Source organism: Pseudophryne corroboree, unplaced genomic scaffold (assembly GCF_028390025.1).
Source record: "Pseudophryne corroboree isolate aPseCor3 unplaced genomic scaffold, aPseCor3.hap2 scaffold_722, whole genome shotgun sequence".
In the NCBI taxonomy this organism is placed as follows: Eukaryota; Metazoa; Chordata; class Amphibia; order Anura; family Myobatrachidae; genus Pseudophryne; species Pseudophryne corroboree.
This window is the reverse complement of record NW_026970303.1, coordinates 267,035-288,357: the sequence shown is the minus strand read 5'-3', so window position 1 is coordinate 288,357 and position 21,323 is coordinate 267,035.

Here is a 21,323-nt window from a genome sequence, read left to right as displayed (position 1 = left end):
TGGGATTGATATTTTTGCTCTTTTATTTTTACTTAAAGTACAATAACTTTTACCATTTTAATTTGTTTTAATAGTATATTGACAGTATAGTTTTCTTTCAAAAATCCACTTAATTTTCTTTACCCTGTTATTAAAATGGTAATTGACAAAAAAAACTACATTGTCACCAGAAGAGCAATACAAAATGTACAAGTGATATATTAAAATCATCTTTCCAGCTTGAATTTCAATGATGCATTGGGGCAACAATTTTGTGAGAAACATCTTCACCCTTAAATAAAGATTTTCGTAATTCCTTACCTGTGTGCTAATTAGATATCACCTTGTTTTCACATTAAACAGACTTCCACATGAGAAAGCAGCAAGGATGCAGTGGCGTTAATGTTTCCTGGTGTCAACCTGTATTATTTCAGTAGACATTGAAATGAGGATGCATCTTGCTGCCTTTCCAATGAAGCAAGTTTAATTTAGTAATAGGTGAAAAACCATCCCTACAAAGGTGTTAATCAGAGACTTGGCTTTGTGGACACTTTTCAGAGAACAAATTTGTTAGCATAAAAATAAAGCAAGAAAATTAAGAGCTGTTAAATCAAGCAATTTGATTTTTTTGCAAGCATATTTCTTTTTCTCTGCAACCCACTGCTAAATTGTGCTTCCTAGATGTTTTTATAAAATCACTGAATCAAATCTAACTCTGATTACATCAGAGAAGGCCAGGTACCCTACACAATAAGAGGGGGTTTGAAATTTTGACTTGTCTACTTAAATATCACCAAAATCTGATAACAAGGTCAATTACGTCCCTGGGTGGGATTGAACCACCAACCTTTTGGTTAATAGCCATACACACTAACTGATTGCGCCACAGAGACACTTTGCAAAAGTACATACTGACAAAGGCTAATAAGCATTCATCTAAAACGTTTCCTAGAAAAACTTAATAAAGTCAATAATCTGGAGAGTTTTTGTAAGATGTTTCTTCTATCAACCAACGAAGAAACACATTGGTACTTTCCCATGATGAGTGAGTGCTTCAGGATCTCTTGCACTTACATGTGCAGCAGAGTACAGCAATGGAAGCATGCTGGGCCCATAACCCAGAGGTAGGCAGATTGAAACTATCCTCTGCTATATGCATTTTTTTGTTTGTTAATTAAAGTATTCCAAAACTGGGATTGATATTTTGGCTCTTTTATTTTTACTTAAAGTACAATAACTTTTACCATTTTAATTTGTTTTAATAGTATATTGACAGTTTTGTTTTCTTTCAAAAATCCACTTCATTTTCTTTACCCTATTATTAAAATGGTAATTGACAAAAACAAACTACATTGTCACCAGAAGAGCAATACAAAATGTACAAGTGATATATTAAAATCATCTTTCCAGCTTGAATTTCAATGATGCATTGGGGCAATGATTTTGTGAGAAACATCTTCACCCTTAAATAAAGATTTTCTTAATTCCTTACCTGTGTGCTAATTAGATATCACCTTGTTTTCACATTAAACAGACTTCCACATGAGAAAGCAGCAAGGATGCAGTGGCGTTAATGTTTCCTGGTGTCAACCTGTATTATTTCAGTAGACATTGAAATGAGGATGCATCTTGCTGCCTTTCCAATGAAGCAAGTTTAATTTAGTAATAGGTGAAAAACCATCCTTACAAAGGTGTTAATCAGAGACTTGGCTTTGTGGACACTTTTCAGAGAACAAATTTGTTAGCATAAAAATAAAGCCAGAAAATAAAGAGCTGTTTAATCACTCAAAAGGATTTTTCTGCCAGCATATTTTTTTTCTCTGCAACCCACTGCTAAATTGTGCTTCCTAGCTTTTTTTTATAAAATCACTGAATCAAATCTAACTCTGATTACATCAGAGAAGGCCAGGTACCCTACACAATAACAGGGAGTATGAAATTTGACTTGTCTACTTAAAGATCACCAAAATCTGATCACAAGGTCAATTACGTCCCTGGGTGGGATTGAACCACTAACCTTTTGGTTAATAGCCGTACACACTAACTGATTGCGCCACAGAGACACTTTGCAAAAGTACATACTGACAAATGCTAATAAGCATTCATCTAAAACGTTTCCTAGAAAAACTTAAAAAAGTCAATAATCTGGAGAGTTTTTGTAAGATGTTTCTTCTATCAACCAACGAAGAAACACATTGGTACTTTCCCATGATGAGTGAGTGCTTCAGGATCTCTTGCACTTACATGTGCAGCAGAGTACAGCAATGGAAGCATGCTGGGCCCATAACCCAGAGGTAGGCAGATTGAAACTATCCTCTGCTATATGCATTTTTTTTTGTTATTTAAAGTAATCCAAAACTGGGATTGATATTTTGTCTCTTTTATTTTTACTTAAAGTACAATAACTTTTACCATTTTAATTTGTTTTAATAGTATATTGACAGTATTGTTTTCTTTCAAAAATCCACTTCATTTTCTTTACCCTATTATTAAAATGGTAATTGACAAAAACAAACTACATTGTCACCAGAAGAGCAATACAAAATGTACAAGTGATATATTAAAATCATCTTTCCAGCTTGAATTTCAATGATGCATTGGGGCAACGATTTTGTGAGAAACATCTTCACCCTTAAATAAAGATTTTCTTAATTCCTTACCTGTGTGCTAATTAAATATCACCTTGTTTTCACATTAAACAGACTTCCACATGAGAAAGCAGCAAGAATGCAGTGGCGTTAATGTTTCCTGGTGTCAACTTGTATTATTTCAGTAGACATTGAAATGAGGATGCATCTTGCTGCCTTTCCAATGAAGCAAGTTTAATTTAGTAATAGGTGAAAAACCATCCCTACAAAGGTGTTAATCAGAGACTTTGCTTTGTGGACACTTTTCAGAGAACAAATTTGTTAGCATAAAAATAAAGCCAGAAAATGAAGAGCTGTTTAATCACTCAATTGGATTTTTCTGCCAGCATATTTCTTTTTCTCTACAACCCACTGCTAAATTGTGCTTCCTAGCTGTTTTTATAAATCACTGAATCAAATCTAACTCTGATTACATCAGAGAAGGCCAGGTACCCTACACCATAACAGGGGGTTTGAAATTTTGACTTGTCTACTTAAAGATCACCAAAATCTGATAACAAGGTCAATTACGTACCTGGGTGGGATTGAACCACCAACCTTTTGGTTAATAGCCGTACACACTAACTGATTGCGCCACAGAGACACATTGCAAAAGTATATACTGACAAGGGCTAATAAGCATTCATCTAAAACGTTTCCTAGAAAAACTTTAAAAAGTTAATAATCTGGAGAGTTTTTGTAAGATGTTTCTTCCATCAACCAACGAAGAAACACATTGGTACTTTCCCATGATGAGTGAGTGCTTCAGGATCTCTTGCACTTACATGTGCAGCAGAGTACAGCAATGGAAGCATGCTGGGCCCATAACCCAGAGGTAGGCAGATTGAAACTATCCTCTGCTATATGCTTTTTTTTTGTTAATTAAAGTAATCCAAAACTGGGATTGATATTTTGGCTCTTTTATTTTTACTTAAAGTACAATAACTTTTACCATTTTAATTTGTTTTAATAGTATATTGACAGTATTGTTTTCTTTCAAAAATCCACTTCATTTTCTTTACCCTATTATTAAAATGGTAATTGACAAAAACAAACTACATTGTCACCAGAAGAGCAATACAAAATGTACAAGTGATATATTAAAATCATCTTTCCAGCTTGAATTTCAATGATGCATTGGGGCAACGATTTTGTGAGAAACATCTTCACCCTTAAATAAAGATTTTCTTAATTCCTTACCTGTGTGATAATTAGATATCACCTTGTTTTCGCATTAAACAGACTTCCACATGAGAAAGCAGCAAGGATGCAGTGGCGTTAATGTTTCCTGGTGTCAACTTGTATTATTTCAGTAGACATTGAAATGAGGATGCATCTTGCTGCCTTTCCAATGAAGCAAGTTTAATTTAGTAATAGGTGAAAAACCATCCTTACAAAGGTGTTAATCAGAGACTTGGCTTTGTGGACACTTTTAAGAGAACAAATTTGTTAGCATAAAAATAAAGCCAGAAAATGAAGAGCTGTTTAATCACTCAATTGGATTTTTCTGCCAGCATATTTTTTTTCTCTGCAAACCACTGCTAAATTGTGCTTCCTCGCTGTTTTTATAAAATCAATGAATCAAATCTAACTCTGATTACATCAGAGAAGGCCAGGTACCCTACACCATAAGAGGGGGTTTGAAATTTTGACTTGTCTACTTAAAGATCACCAAAAGCTGATAACAAGATCAATTACATCCCTGGGTGGGATTGAACCACCAACCTTTTAGTTAATAGCCGTACACACTAACTGATTGCGCCACAGAGACACTTTGCAAAAAGTACATACTGACAAAGGCTAATAAGCATTCATCAAGAACGTTTCCTAGAAAAACTTTAAAAAGTCAATAATCTGGAGAGTTTTTGTAAGATGTTTCTTCCATCAACCAATGAAGAAACACATTGGTACTTTCCCATGATGAGTGAGTGCTTCAGGATCTCTTGCACTTACATGTGCAGCAGAGTACTGCAATGGAAGCATGCTGGGCCCATAACCCAGAGATAGGTAGATTGAAACTATCCTCTGCTATATGCATTTTTTTTTGTTAATTAAAGTAATCCAAAACTGGGATTGATATTTTGTCTCTTTTATTTTTACTTAAAGTACAATAACTTTTACCATTTTAATTTGTTTTAATAGTATATTGACAGTATTGTTTTCTTTCAAAAATCCACTTCATTTTCTTTACCCTATTATTAAAATGGTAATTGACAAAAACAAACTACATTGTCACCAGAAGAGCAATACAAAATGTACAAGTGATATATTAAAATCATCTTTCCAGCTTGAATTTCAATGATGCATTGGGTCAACAATTTTGTGAGAAACATCTTCACCCTTAAATAAAGATTTTCTTAATTCCTTACCTGTGTGCTAATTAGATATCACCTTGTTTTCACATTAAACAGACTTCCACATGAGAAAGCAGCAAGGATGCAGTGGCGTTAATGTTTCCTGGTGTCAACCTGTATTATTTCAGTAGACATTGAAATGAGGATACATCTTGCTGCCTTTCCAATGAAGCAAGTTTAATTTAGTAATAGGTGAAAAACCATCCCTACAAAGGTGTTAATCAGAGACTTGGCTTTGTGGACACTTTTCAGAGAACAAATTTGTTAGCATAAAAATAAAGCCAGAAAATGAAGAGCTGTTTAATCACGCAATTTGATTTTTTTGCCAGCATATTTCTTTTTCTCTGCAACCCACTGCTAAATTGTGATTCCTAGATGTTTTTATAAAATCACTGAATCAAATCTAACTCTGATTACATCAGAGAAGGCCAGGTACCCTACACCATAACAGGGGGTATGAAATTTGACTTGTCTACTTAAAGATCACCAAAATCTGATAACAAGGTCAAGTACGTCCCTGGGTGGGATTGAACCACCAACCTTTTGGTTAATAGCCGTACACACTAACTGATTGCGCCACAGAGACACTTTGCAAAAGTTCATATTGACAAAGGCTAATAAGCATTCATCTAAAACGTTTCCTAGAAAAACTTTAAAAAGTCAATAATCTGGAGAGTTTTTGTAAGATGTTTCTTCCATCAACCAACGAAGAAACACATTGGTACTTTCCCATGATGAGTGAGTGCTTCAGGATCTCTTGCACTTACATGTGCAGCAGAGTACAGCAATGGAAGCATGCTAGGCCCATAACCCAGAGATAGGTAGATTGAAACTATCCTCTGCTATATGCATTTTTTTTTGTTAATTAAAGTAATCCAAAACTGGGATTGATATTTTGTCTCTTTTATTTTTACTTAAAGTACAATAACTTTTACCATTTTAATTTGTTTTAATAGTATATTGACAGTATTGTTTTCTTTCAAAAATCCACTTCATTTTCTTTACCCTATTATTAAAATGGTAATTGACAAAAACAAACTACATTGTCACCAGAAGAGCAATACAAAATGTACAAGTGATATATTAAAATCATCTTTCCAGCTTGAATTTCAATGATGCATTGGGGCAACGATTTTGTGAGAAACATCTTCACCCTTAAATAAAGATTTTCTTAATTCCTTACCTGTGTGATAATTAGATATCACCTTGTTTTCACATTAAACAGACTTCCACATGAGAAAGCAGCAAGGATGCAGTGGCGTTAATGTTTCCTGGTGTCAACCTGTATTATTTCAGTAGACATTGAAATGAGGATGCATCTTGCTGCCTTTCCAATGAAGCAAGTTTAATTTAGTAATAGGTGAAAAACCATCCCTACAACGGTGTTAATCAGAGACTTGGCTTTGTGGACACTTTTCAGAGAACAAATTTGTTAGCATAAAAATAAAGCCAGAAAATGAAGAGCTGTTTAATCACTCAATTGGATTTTTTTTGCCAGCATATTTTTTTTCTCTGCAACCCACTGCTAAATTGTGCTTCCTAGCTGTTTTTTATAAAATCACTGAATCAAATCTAACTCTGATTACATCAGAGAAGGCCATGTACCCTACACCATAAGAGGGGGTTTGAAATTTTGACTTGTCTACTTAAATATCACCAAAATCTGATAACAAGGTCAATTACGTCCCTGGGTGGGATTGAACCACCAACCTTTTGGTTAATAGCCATACACACTAACTGATTGCGCCACAGAGACACTTTGCAAAAGTACATACTGACAAAGGCTAATAAGCATTCATCTAAAACGTTTCCTAGAAAAACTTAATAAAGTCAATAATCTGGAGAGTTTTTGTAAGATGTTTCTTCTATCAACCAACGAAGAAACACATTGGTACTTTCCCATGATGAGTGAGTGCTTCAGGATCTCTTGCACTTACATGTGCAGCAGAGTACAGCAATGGAAGCATGCTGGGCCCATAACCCAGAGGTAGGCAGATTGAAACTATCCTCTGCTATATGCATTTTTTTGTTTGTTAATTAAAGTATTCCAAAACTGGGATTGATATTTTGGCTCTTTTATTTTTACTTAAAGTACAATAACTTTTACCATTTTAATTTGTTTTAATAGTATATTGACAGTATTGTTTTCTTTCAAAAATCCACTTCATTTTCTTTACCCTATTATTAAAATGGTAATTGACAAAAACAAACTACATTGTCACCAGAAGAGCAATACAAAATGTACAAGTGATATATTAAAATCATCTTTCCAGCTTGAATTTCAATGATGCATTGGGGCAACGATTTTGTGAGAAACATCTTCACCCTTAAATAAAGATTTTCTTAATTCCTTACCTGTGTGCTAATTAGATATCACCTTGTTTTCACATTAAACAGACTTCCACATGAGAAAGCAGCAAGGATGCAGTGGCGTTAATGTTTCCTGGTGTCAACCTGTATTATTTTAGTAGACATTGAAATGAGGATGCATCTTGCTGCCTTTCCAATGAAGCAAGTTTAATTTAGTAATAGGTGAAAAACCATCCTTACAAAGGTGTTAATCAGAGACTTGGCTTTGTGGACACTTTTCAGAGAACAAATTTGTTAGCATAAAAATAAAGCCAGAAAATAAAGAGCTGTTTAATCACTCAATTGGATTTTTCTGCCAGCATATTTTTTTTCTCTGCAACCCACTGCTAAATTGTGCTTCCTAGCTTTTTTTTATAAAATCACTGAATCAAATCTAACTCTGATTACATCAGAGAAGGCCAGGTACCCTACACAATACCCAGGGACGTAATTGACCTTGTTATCAGATTTTGGTGATCTTTAAGTAGACAAGTCAAAATTTCAAACCCCCTCTTATGGTGTAGGGTACATGGCCTTCTCTGATGTAATCAGAGTTAGATTTGATTCAGTGATTTTATAAAAAACAGCTAGGAAGCACAATTTAGCAGTGGGTTGCAGAGAAAAAAAATATGCTGGCAAAAAAAATCCAATTGAGTGATTAAACAGCTCTTCATTTTCTGGCTTTATTTTTATGCTAACAAATTTGTTCTCTGAAAAGTGTCCACAAAGCCAAGTCTCTGATTAACACCGTTGTAGGGATGGTTTTTCACCTATTACTAAATTAAACTTGCTTCATTGGAAAGGCAGCAAGATGCATCCTCATTTCAATGTCTACTGAAATAATACAGGTTGACACCAGGAAACATTAACGCCACTGCATCCTTGCTGCTTTCTCATGTGGAAGTCTGTTTAATGTGAAAACAAGGTGATATCTAATTATCACACAGGTAAGGAATTAAGAAAATCTTTATTTAAGGGTGAAGATGTTTCTCACAAAATCGTTGCCCCAATGCATCATTGAAATTCAAGCTGGAAAGATGATTTTAATATATCACTTGTACATTTTGTATTGCTCTTCTGGTGACAATGTAGTTTGTTTTTGTCAATTACCATTTTAATAATAGGGTAAAGAAAATGAAGTGGATTTTTGAAAGAAAACAATACTGTCAATATACTATTAAAACAAATTAAAATGGTAAAAGTTATTGTACTTTAAGTAAAAATAAAAGAGACAAAATATCAATCCCAGTTTTGGATTACTTTAATTAACAAAAAAAAATGCATATAGCAGAGGATAGTTTCAATCTACCTATCTCTGGGTTATGGGCCTAGCATGCTTCCATTGCTGTACTCTGCTGCACATGTAAGTGCAAGAGATCCTGAAGCACTCACTCATCATGGGAAAGTACCAATGTGTTTCTTCGTTGGTTGATGGAAGAAACATCTTACAAAAACTCTCCAGATTATTGACTTTTTAAAGTTTTTCTAGGAAACGTTTTAGATGAATGCTTATTAGCCTTTGTCAATATGAACTTTTGCAAAGTGTCTCTGTGGCGCAATCAGTTAGTGTGTACGGCTATTAACCAAAAGGTTGGTGGTTCAATCCCACCCAGGGACGTAATTGACCTTGTTATCAGATTTTGGTGATCTTTAAGTAGACAAGTCAAATTTCATACCCCCTGTTATGGTGTAGGGTACCTGGCCTTCTCTGATGTAATCAGAGTTAGATTTGATTCAGTGATTTTATAAAAACATCTAGGAATCACAATTTAGCAGTGGGTTGCAGAGAAAAAGAAATATGCTGGCAAAAAAATCAAATTGCGTGATTAAACAGCTCTTCATTTTCTGGCTTTATTTTTATGCTAACAAATTTGTTCTCTGAAAAGTGTCCACAAAGCCAAGTCTCTGATTAACACCTTTGTAGGGATGGTTTTTCACCTATTACTAAATTAAACTTGCTTCATTGGAAAGGCAGCAAGATGTATCCTCATTTCAATGTCTACTGAAATAATACAGGTTGACACCAGGAAACATTAACGCCACTGCATCCTTGCTGCTTTCTCATGTGGAAGTCTGTTTAATGTGAAAACAAGGTGATATCTAATTAGCACACAGGTAAGGAATTAAGAAAATCTTTATTTAAGGGTGAAGATGTTTCTCACAAAATTGTTGACCCAATGCATCATTGAAATTCAAGCTGGAAAGATGATTTTAATATATCACTTGTACATTTTGTATTGCTCTTCTGGTGACAATGTAGTTTGTTTTTGTCAATTACCATTTTAATAATAGGGTAAAGAAAATGAAGTGGATTTTTGAAAGAAAACAATACTGTCAATATACTATTAAAACAAATTAAAATGGTAAAAGTTATTGTACTTTAAGTAAAAATAAAAGAGACAAAATATCAATCCCAGTTTTGGATTACTTTAATTAACAAAAAAAAATGCATATAGCAGAGGATAGTTTCAATCTACCTATCTCTGGGTTATGGGCCCAGCATGCTTCCATTGCAGTACTCTGCTGCACATGTAAGTGCAAGAGATCCTGAAGCACTCACTCATCATGGGAAAGTACCAATGTGTTTCTTCATTGGTTGATGGAAGAAACATCTTACAAAAACTCTCCAGATTATTGACTTTTTAAAGTTTTTCTAGGAAACGTTCTTGATGAATGCTTATTAGCCTTTGTCAGTATGTACTTTTTGCAAAGTGTCTCTGTGGCGCAATCAGTTAGTGTGTACGGCTATTAACTAAAAGGTTGGTGGTTCAATCCCACCCAGGGATGTAATTGATCTTGTTATCAGCTTTTGGTGATCTTTAAGTAGACAAGTCAAAATTTCAAACCCCCTCTTATGGTGTAGGGTACCTGGCCTTCTCTGATGTAATCAGAGTTAGATTTGATTCATTGATTTTATAAAAACAGCGAGGAAGCACAATTTAGCAGTGGTTTGCAGAGAAAAAAAATATGCTGGCAGAAAAATCCAATTGAGTGATTAAACAGCTCTTCATTTTCTGGCTTTATTTTTATGCTAACAAATTTGTTCTCTGAAAAGTGTCCACAAAGCCAAGTCTCTGATTAACACCTTTGTAAGGATGGTTTTTCACCTATTACTAAATTAAACTTGCTTCATTGGAAAGGCAGCAAGATGCATCCTCATTTCAATGTCTACTGAAATAATACAAGTTGACACCAGGAAACATTAACGCCACTGCATCCTTGCTGCTTTCTCATGTGGAAGTCTGTTTAATGCGAAAACAAGGTGATATCTAATTATCACACAGGTAAGGAATTAAGAAAATCTTTATTTAAGGGTGAAGATGTTTCTCACAAAATCGTTGCCCCAATGCATCATTGAAATTCAAGCTGGAAAGATGATTTTAATATATCACTTGTACATTTTGTATTGCTCTTCTGGTGACAATGTAGTTTGTTTTTGTCAATTACCATTTTAATAATAGGGTAAAGAAAATGAAGTGGATTTTTGAAAGAAAACAATACTGTCAATATACTATTAAAACAAATTAAAATGGTAAAAGTTATTGTACTTTAAGTAAAAATAAAAGAGCCAAAATATCAATCCCAGTTTTGGATTACTTTAATTAACAAAAAAAAAGCATATAGCAGAGGATAGTTTCAATCTGCCTACCTCTGGGTTATGGGCCCAGCATGCTTCCATTGCTGTACTCTGCTGCACATGTAAGTGCAAGAGATCCTGAAGCACTCACTCATCATGGGAAAGTACCAATGTGTTTCTTCGTTGGTTGATGGAAGAAACATCTTACAAAAACTCTCCAGATTATTAACTTTTTAAAGTTTTTCTAGGAAACGTTTTAGATGAATGCTTATTAGCCCTTGTCAGTATATACTTTTGCAATGTGTCTCTGTGGCGCAATCAGTTAGTGTGTACGGCTATTAACCAAAAGGTTGGTGGTTCAATCCCATCCAGGTACGTAATTGACCTTGTTATCAGATTTTGGTGATCTTTAAGTAGACAAGTCAAAATTTCAAACCCCCTGTTATGGTGTAGGGTACCTGGCCTTCTCTGATGTAATCAGAGTTAGATTTGATTCAGTGATTTATAAAAACAGCTAGGAAGCACAATTTAGCAGTGGGTTGTAGAGAAAAAGAAATATGCTGGCAGAAAAATCCAATTGAGTGATTAAACAGCTCTTCATTTTCTGGCTTTATTTTTATGCTAACAAATTTGTTCTCTGAAAAGTGTCCACAAAGCAAAGTCTCTGATTAACACCTTTGTAGGGATGGTTTTTCACCTATTACTAAATTAAACTTGCTTCATTGGAAAGGCAGCAAGATGCATCCTCATTTCAATGTCTACTGAAATAATACAAGTTGACACCAGGAAACATTAACGCCACTGCATTCTTGCTGCTTTCTCATGTGGAAGTCTGTTTAATGTGAAAACAAGGTGATATTTAATTAGCACACAGATAAGGAATTAAGAAAATCTTTATTTAAGGGTGAAGATGTTTCTCACAAAATCGTTGCCCCAATGCATCATTGAAATTCAAGCTGGAAAGATGATTTTAATATATCACTTGTACATTTTGTATTGCTCTTCTGGTGACAATGTAGTTTGTTTTTGTCAATTACCATTTTAATAATAGGGTAAAGAAAATGAAGTGGATTTTTGAAAGAAAACAATACTGTCAATATACTATTAAAACAAATTAAAATGGTAAAAGTTATTGTACTTTAAGTAAAAATAAAAGAGACAAAATATCAATCCCAGTTTTGGATTACTTTAAATAACAAAAAAAAATGCATATAGCAGAGGATAGTTTCAATCTACCTATCTCTGGGTTATGGGCCCAGCATGCTTCCATTGCAGTACTCTGCTGCACATGTAAGTGCAAGAGATCCTGAAGCACTCACTCATCATGGGAAAGTACCAATGTGTTTCTTCATTGGTTGATGGAAGAAACATCTTACAAAAACTCTCCAGATTATTGACTTTTTAAAGTTTTTCTAGGAAACGTTCTTGATGAATGCTTATTAGCCTTTGTCAGTATGTACTTTTTGCAAAGTGTCTCTGTGGCGCAATCAGTTAGTGTGTACGGCTATTAACTAAAAGGTTGGTGGTTCAATCCCACCCAGGGATGTAATTGATCTTGTTATCAGCTTTTGGTGATCTTTAAGTAGACAAGTCAAAATTTCAAACCCCCTCTTATGGTGTAGGGTACCTGGCCTTCTCTGATGTAATCAGAGTTAGATTTGATTCATTGATTTTATAAAAACAGCGAGGAAGCACAATTTAGCAGTGGTTTGCAGAGAAAAAAAATATGCTGGCAGAAAAATCCAATTGAGTGATTAAACAGCTCTTCATTTTCTGGCTTTATTTTTATGCTAACAAATTTGTTCTCTGAAAAGTGTCCACAAAGCCAAGTCTCTGATTAACACCTTTGTAAGGATGGTTTTTCACCTATTACTAAATTAAACTTGCTTCATTGGAAAGGCAGCAAGATGCATCCTCATTTCAATGTCTACTGAAATAATACAAGTTGACACCAGGAAACATTAACGCCACTGCATCCTTGCTGCTTTCTCATGTGGAAGTCTGTTTAATGCGAAAACAAGGTGATATCTAATTATCACACAGGTAAGGAATTAAGAAAATCTTTATTTAAGGGTGAAGATGTTTCTCACAAAATCGTTGCCCCAATGCATCATTGAAATTCAAGCTGGAAAGATGATTTTAATATATCACTTGTACATTTTGTATTGCTCTTCTGGTGACAATGTAGTTTGTTTTTGTCAATTACCATTTTAATAATAGGGTAAAGAAAATGAAGTGGATTTTTGAAAGAAAACAATACTGTCAATATACTATTAAAACAAATTAAAATGGTAAAAGTTATTGTACTTTAAGTAAAAATAAAAGAGCCAAAATATCAATCCCAGTTTTGGATTACTTTAATTAACAAAAAAAAAGCATATAGCAGAGGATAGTTTCAATCTGCCTACCTCTGGGTTATGGGCCCAGCATGCTTCCATTGCTGTACTCTGCTGCACATGTAAGTGCAAGAGATCCTGAAGCACTCACTCATCATGGGAAAGTACCAATGTGTTTCTTCGTTGGTTGATGGAAGAAACATCTTACAAAAACTCTCCAGATTATTAAATTTTTAAAGTTTTTCTAGGAAACGTTTTAGATGAATGCTTATTAGCCCTTGTCAGTATATACTTTCGCAATGTGTCTCTGTGGCGCAATCAGTTAGTGTGTACGGCTATTAACCAAAAGGTTGGTGGTTCAATCCCACCCAGGTACGTAATTGACCTTGTTATCAGATTTTGGTGATCTTTAAGTAGACAAGTCAAAATTTCAAACCCCCTGTTATGGTGTAGGGTACCTGGCCTTCTCTGATGTAATCAGAGTTAGATTTGATTCAGTGATTTATAAAAACAGCTAGGAAGCACAATTTAGCAGTGGGTTGTAGAGAAAAAGAAATATGCTGGCAGAAAAATCCAATTGAGTGATTAAACAGCTCTTCATTTTCTGGCTTTATTTTTATGCTAACAAATTTGTTCTCTGAAAAGTGTCCACAAAGCAAAGTCTCTGATTAACACCTTTGTAGGGATGGTTTTTCACCTATTACTAAATTAAACTTGCTTCATTGGAAAGGCAGCAAGATGCATCCTCATTTCAATGTCTACTGAAATAATACAAGTTGACACCAGGAAACATTAACGCCACTGCATTCTTGCTGCTTTCTCATGTGGAAGTCTGTTTAATGTGAAAACAAGGTGATATTTAATTAGCACACAGGTAAGGAATTAAGAAAATCTTTATTTAAGGGTGAAGATGTTTCTCACAAAATCGTTGCCCCAATGCATCATTGAAATTCAAGCTGGAAAGATGATTTTAATATATCACTTGTACATTTTGTATTGCTCTTCTGGTGACAATGTAGTTTGTTTTTGTCAATTACCATTTTAATAATAGGGTAAAGAAAATGAAGTGGATTTTTGAAAGAAAACAATACTGTCAATATACTATTAAAACAAATTAAAATGGTAAAAGTTATTGTACTTTAAGTAAAAATAAAAGAGACAAAATATCAATCCCAGTTTTGGATTACTTTAAATAACAAAAAAAAATGCATATAGCAGAGGATAGTTTCAATCTGCCTACCTCTGGGTTATGGGCCCAGCATGCTTCCATTGCTGTACTCTGCTGCACATGTAAGTGCAAGAGATCCTGAAGCACTCACTCATCATGGGAAAGTACCAATGTGTTTCTTCGTTGGTTGATAGAAGAAACATCTTACAAAAACTCTCCAGATTATTGACTTTTTTAAGTTTTTCTAGGAAACGTTTTAGATGAATGCTTATTAGCATTTGTCAGTATGTACTTTTGCAAAGTGTCTCTGTGGCGCAATCAGTTAGTGTGTACGGCTATTAACCAAAAGGTTAGTGGTTCAATCCCACCCAGGGACGTAATTGACCTTGTGATCAGATTTTGGTGATCTTTAAGTAGACAAGTCAAATTTCATACTCCCTGTTATTGTGTAGGGTACCTGGCCTTCTCTGATGTAATCAGAGTTAGATTTGATTCAGTGATTTTATAAAAAAAAGCTAGGAAGCACAATTTAGCAGTGGGTTGCAGAGAAAAAAAATATGCTGGCAGAAAAATCCTTTTGAGTGATTAAACAGCTCTTTATTTTCTGGCTTTATTTTTATGCTAACAAATTTGTTCTCTGAAAAGTGTCCACAAAGCCAAGTCTCTGATTAACACCTTTGTAAGGATGGTTTTTCACCTATTACTAAATTAAACTTGCTTCATTGGAAAGGCAGCAAGATGCATCCTCATTTCAATGTCTACTGAAATAATACAGGTTGACACCAGGAAACATTAACGCCACTGCATCCTTGCTGCTTTCTCATGTGGAAGTCTGTTTAATGTGAAAACAAGGTGATATCTAATTAGCACACAGGTAAGGAATTAAGAAAATCTTTATTTAAGGGTGAAGATGTTTCTCACAAAATCATTGCCCCAATGCATCATTGAAATTCAAGCTGGAAAGATGATTTTAATATATCACTTGTACATTTTGTATTGCTCTTCTGGTGACAATGTAGTTTGTTTTTGTCAATTACCATTTTAATAATAGGGTAAAGAAAATGAAGTGGATTTTTGAAAGAAAACAAAACTGTCAATATACTATTAAAACAAATTAAAATGGTAAAAGTTATTGTACTTTAAGTAAAAATAAAAGAGCCAAAATATCAATCCCAGTTTTGGAATACTTTAATTAACAAACAAAAAAATGCATATAGCAGAGGATAGTTTCAATCTGCCTACCTCTGGGTTATGGGCCCAGCATGCTTCCATTGCTGTACTCTGCTGCACATGTAAGTGCAAGAGATCCTGAAGCACTCACTCATCATGGGAAAGTACCAATGTGTTTCTTCGTTGGTTGATAGAAGAAACATCTTACAAAAACTCTCCAGATTATTGACTTTATTAAGTTTTTCTAGGAAACGTTTTAGATGAATGCTTATTAGCCTTTGTCAGTATGTACTTTTGCAAAGTGTCTCTGTGGCGCAATCAGTTAGTGTGTATGGCTATTAACCAAAAGGTTGGTGGTTCAATCCCACCCAGGGACGTAATTGACCTTGTTATCAGATTTTGGTGATATTTAAGTAGACAAGTCAAAATTTCAAACCCCCTCTTATTGTGTAGGGTACCTGGCCTTCTCTGATGTAATCAGAGTTAGATTTGATTCAGTGATTTTATAAAAACATCTAGGAAGCACAATTTAGCAGTGGGTTGCAGAGAAAAAGAAATATGCTTGCAAAAAAATCAAATTGCTTGATTTAACAGCTCTTAATTTTCTTGCTTTATTTTTATGCTAACAAATTTGTTCTCTGAAAAGTGTCCACAAAGCCAAGTCTCTGATTAACACCTTTGTAGGGATGGTTTTTCACCTATTACTAAATTAAACTTGCTTCATTGGAAAGGCAGCAAGATGCATCCTCATTTCAATGTCTACTGAAATAATACAGGTTGACACCAGGAAACATTAACGCCACTGCATCCTTGCTGCTTTCTCATGTGGAAGTCTGTTTAATGTGAAAACAAGGTGATATCTAATTAGCACACAGGTAAGGAATTACGAAAATCTTTATTTAAGGGTGAAGATGTTTCTCACAAAATTGTTGCCCCAATGCATCATTGAAATTCAAGCTGGAAAGATGATTTTAATATATCACTTGTACATTTTGTATTGCTCTTCTGGTGACAATGTAGTTTTTTTTGTCAATTACCATTTTAATAACAGGGTAAAGAAAATTAAGTGGATTTTTGAAAGAAAACTATACTGTCAATATACTATTAAAACAAATTAAAATGGTAAAAGTTATTGTACTTTAAGTAAAAATAAAAGAGCAAAAATATCAATCCCAGTTTTGATTACTTAAATTAACAAAAAAAATGCATATAGCAAAGGATAGTTTCAATCTGCCTACCTCTGGGTTATGGGTCCAGCATGCTTCCATTGCAGTACTCTGCTGCACATGTAAGTGCAAGAGATCCTGAAGCACTCACTCATCATGGGAAAGTACCAATGTGTTTATTCGTTAGTTGATGGAAGAAACATCTTACAAAAACTCTCCAGATTATTGATTTTTTAATGTTTTTCTAGGAAACGTTCTAGATGTATGCTTATTAGCCTTTGTCAGTAGGCACTTTTTGCAAAGTGTCTCTGTGGCGCAATCGGTTAGTGTGTTCGGCTATTAACCGAAAGGTTGGTGGTTCAATCCTACCCAGGGACCTAATTAAACTTGTGATCAGATTTTGGTGATATTTAAGTAGACAAGTCAAAATTTCAAACCCCCTCTTATGGTGTAGGGTACATGGCCTTCTCTGATGTAATCAGAGTTAGATTTGATTCAGTGATTTTATAAAAAAACAGCTAGGAAGCACAATTTAGCAGTGGGTTGCAGAGAAAAAAAATATGCTGGCAGAAAAATCCAATTGAGTGATTAAACAGCTCTTCATTTTCTGGCTTTATTTTTATGCTAACAAATTTGTTCTCTGAAAAGTGTCCACAAAGCAAAGTCTCTGATTAACACCTTTGTAAGGATGGTTTTTCACCTATTACTAAATTAAACTTGCTTCATTGGAAAGGCAGCAAGATGCATCCTCATTTCAATGTCTACTGAAATAATACAAGTTGACACCAGGAAACATTAACGCCACTGCATCCTTGCTGCTTTCTCATGTGGAAGTCTGTTTAATATGAAAACAAGGTGATATCTAATTAGCACACAGGTAAGGAATTAAGAAAATCTTTATTTAAGGGTGAAGATGTTTCTCACAAAATCGTTGCCCCAATGCATCATTGAAATGCAAGCTGGAAATATGATTTTAATATATCACTTGTACATTTTGTATTGCTCTTCTGGTGACAATGTAGTTTGTTTTTGTCAATTACCATTTTAATAATAGGGTAAAGAAAATGAAGTGGATTTTTGAAAGAAAACAATACTGTCAATATACTATTAAAACAAATTAAAATGGTAAAAGTTGTTGTACTTTAAGTAAAAATAAAAGAGCCAAAATATCAATTCCAGTTTTGGATTACTTTAATTAACAAAAAAAAATGCATATAGCAGAAGATAGTTTCAATCTGCCTACCTCTGGGTTATGGGCCTAGCATGCTTCCATTGCTGTACTCTGCTGCACATGTAAGTGCAAGAGATCCTGAAGCACTCACTCATCATGGGAAAGTACCAATGTGTTTCTTCGTTGGTTGATGGAAGAAACATCTTACAAAAACTCTCCAGATTATTGACTTTTTAAAGTTTTTCTAGGAAACGTTTTAGATGAATGCTTATTAGCCTTTGTCAATATGAACTTTTGCAAAGTGTCTCTGTGGCGCAATCAGTTAGTGTGTACGGCTATTAACCAAAAGGTTGGTGGTTCAATCCCACCCAGGGACGTACTTGACCTTGTTATCAGATTTTGGTGATCTTTAAGTAGACAAGTCAAATTTCATATCCCCTGTTATGGTGTAGGGTACCTGGCCTTCTCTGATGTAATCAGAGTTAGATTTGATTCAGTGATTTTATAAAAACATCTAGGAATCACAATTTAGCAGTGGGTTGCAGAGAAAAAGAAATATGCTGGCAAAAAAATCAAATTGCGTGATTAAACAGCTCTTCATTTTCTGGCTTTATTTTTATGCTAACAAATTTGTTCTCTGAAAAGTGTCCACAAAGCCAAGTCTCTGATTAACACCTTTGTAGGGATGGTTTTTCACCTATTACTAAATTAAACTTGCTTCATTGGAAAGGCAGCAAGATGTATCCTCATTTCAATGTCTACTGAAATAATACAGGTTGACACCAGGAAACATTAACGCCACTGCATCCTTGCTGCTTTCTCATGTGGAAGTCTGTTTAATGTGAAAACAAGGTGATATCTAATTAGCACACAGGTAAGGAATTAAGAAAATCTTTATTTAAGGGTGAAGATGTTTCTCACAAAATTGTTGACCCAATGCATCATTGAAATTCAAGCTGGAAAGATGATTTTAATATATCACTTGTACATTTTGTATTGCTCTTCTGGTGACAATGTAGTTTGTTTTTGTCAATTACCATTTTAATAATAGGGTAAAGAAAATGAAGTGGATTTTTGAAAGAAAACAATACTGTCAATATACTATTAAAACAAATTAAAATGGTAAAAGTTATTGTACTTTAAGTAAAAATAAAAGAGACAAAATATCAATCCCAGTTTTGGATTACTTTAAATAACAAAAAAAAATGCATATAGCAGAGGATAGTTTCAATCTGCCTACCTCTGGGTTAGGGGCCCAGCATGCTTCCATTGCAGTACTCTGCTGTACATGTAAGTGCAAGAGATCCTGAAGCACTCACTCATCATGGGAAAGTACCAATGTGTTTCTTCGTTGGTTGATGGAAGAAACATCTTACAAAAACTCTCCAGATTATTGACTTTTTAAAGTTTTTCTAGGAAACGTTTTAGATGAATGCTTATTAGCCTTTGTCAGTATAGACTTTCGCAAAGTGTCTCTGTGGCGCAATCAGTTAGTATGTACGGCTATTAACCATAAGGTTGGTGGTTCAATCCCACCCAGGGACCTAATTGACCTTGTTATCAGATTTTGGTGAACTTTAAGTAGACAAGTCAAAATTTCAAACCCCATGTTATGGTGTAGGGTACCTGGCCTTCTCTGATGTAATCAGAGTTAGATTTGATTCAGTGATTTTATAAAAACAGCTAGGAAGCACAATTTAGCAGTGGGTTGCAGAGAAAAAAAATATGCTGGCAGAAAAATCCAATTGAGTGATTAAAAAGCTCTTCATTTTCTGGCTTTATTTTTATGCTAACAAATTTGTTCTCTGAAAAGTGTCCACAAAGCCAAGTCTCTGATTAACACCTTTGTAAGGATGGTTTTTCACCTATTACTAAATTAAACTTGCTTCATTGGAAAGGCAGCAAGATGCATCCTCATTTCAATGGTAAGTCAACCTTCTTGCCCTATGTTCCCTGTCAACGGATGAAGACGCATCATTATCTACCGCAGTCATTTTGGCCCAATAGATATGCAAGAAGTTTAGATTCCCCTTTCTTTGCAGGTAGAGGAAGGAAAAGGAAGAGGTCTGTAGCCTCTTCAAGATCGCAGGACCAGAGATTGTCCTCTGCTTCTGCCAAATCCACTGCATGACACTGGGGCTTTCTTGCAGGAGCCCACACCAGTGGGGGCACGTCTAAAACTCTTCAGTCAGTTCTGGATTCATTCGGACCTGGACTCGTGGGTTTTACAAATAGTGTCCCAAGGGTACAAACTGGGGTTTCAAGACGTTCCCCCTCACCGATTGTTCAAATTGGCCTTAGTCAGCAGGGAGAAGGTTTTTATTCAAGCCTCTTCGTGGTTCCGAAGCCGGACGGCTCAGTCAGACCAATCTTAAATCTGAAATCCCTCAATTTCTTCCTAAAGAAATTCAATTTCAAGATGGAATTTCTCAGGGCAGTGATCTCCAGTCCGGAGGACGGAGATTTCATGGTTTTGGTAGACATAAAGGATGCCTACTTACATGTTCCCATTTACCCACTGCCTCAAGCTACCTAAGGTTTGCAATTCAGGATTGTCATTACCAATTTCAGACATTGCCGTTTGGTCTGTCCACGGCTCCGAGGATTTTCACCAGGGTGATGGCGGAAATTATGGTTCTCCTTCGCAAGCAAGGAGTCACAATTATCCCGTACTTGGATGATCTCCTGATAAAGGCGAGATCCAGGGACCAGTTGGTGCAAAACATTGCACTCTCCCTGACAGTTCTTCAACAACATGGTTGGCTCCTAAACTTGCCAAAATCGCAGTTGGTCCCAATGACGCGGTTGTTGTTTTTGGGAGTCATACTGTTAGGCGCCAGGGTCCGCTTGATGGTCTGCGCGGCCCGGCGCCTAGCAACTAGAGATGCCGTGCACATACAGCCGCCGGCTCCCTAGCAACGCTAGACGCCGGGCGCGCTGAGCCGCACGGACCCTAGCAACGGGGACGCCACTGGCGGACCGCGTTCCCCATTGCTAGGCTCAACTAGGAAGCGGATTTCCTCAGTCGTCAGGACGTTCACGCTGGAGAGTGGAGAGGCCGCAGCAGAAATGTCTGCACTGGTGTCAGTAGGTGACTGAGGCAGGGATGACTGGGAGATAGTGGGTGACTGAAGCATGTATGAGTGGGAGGTAGTGGGTGACTGAGGCCGGGGTGACTGGGAGATAGTGGGTGACAGGGAGATAGTGGGTTACTGAGGGAGGGGTGATAGGAAGGGGTTGGGTAAGTATGGGAAGAAAGTGGGTGACAGGTATAATAAATGACTAAGGCAGGGGTGATAGGGAGATAGTGGATGACTGTGGCAGGGGTGACAGGGACAGTAAGAGACTGAGGCAGGGGTGACAGGGATAGTGGCTGACTGAGGCAGGGGTGACTGGGAGATAGTGGGTGACTGAGGCAGGGTTGAC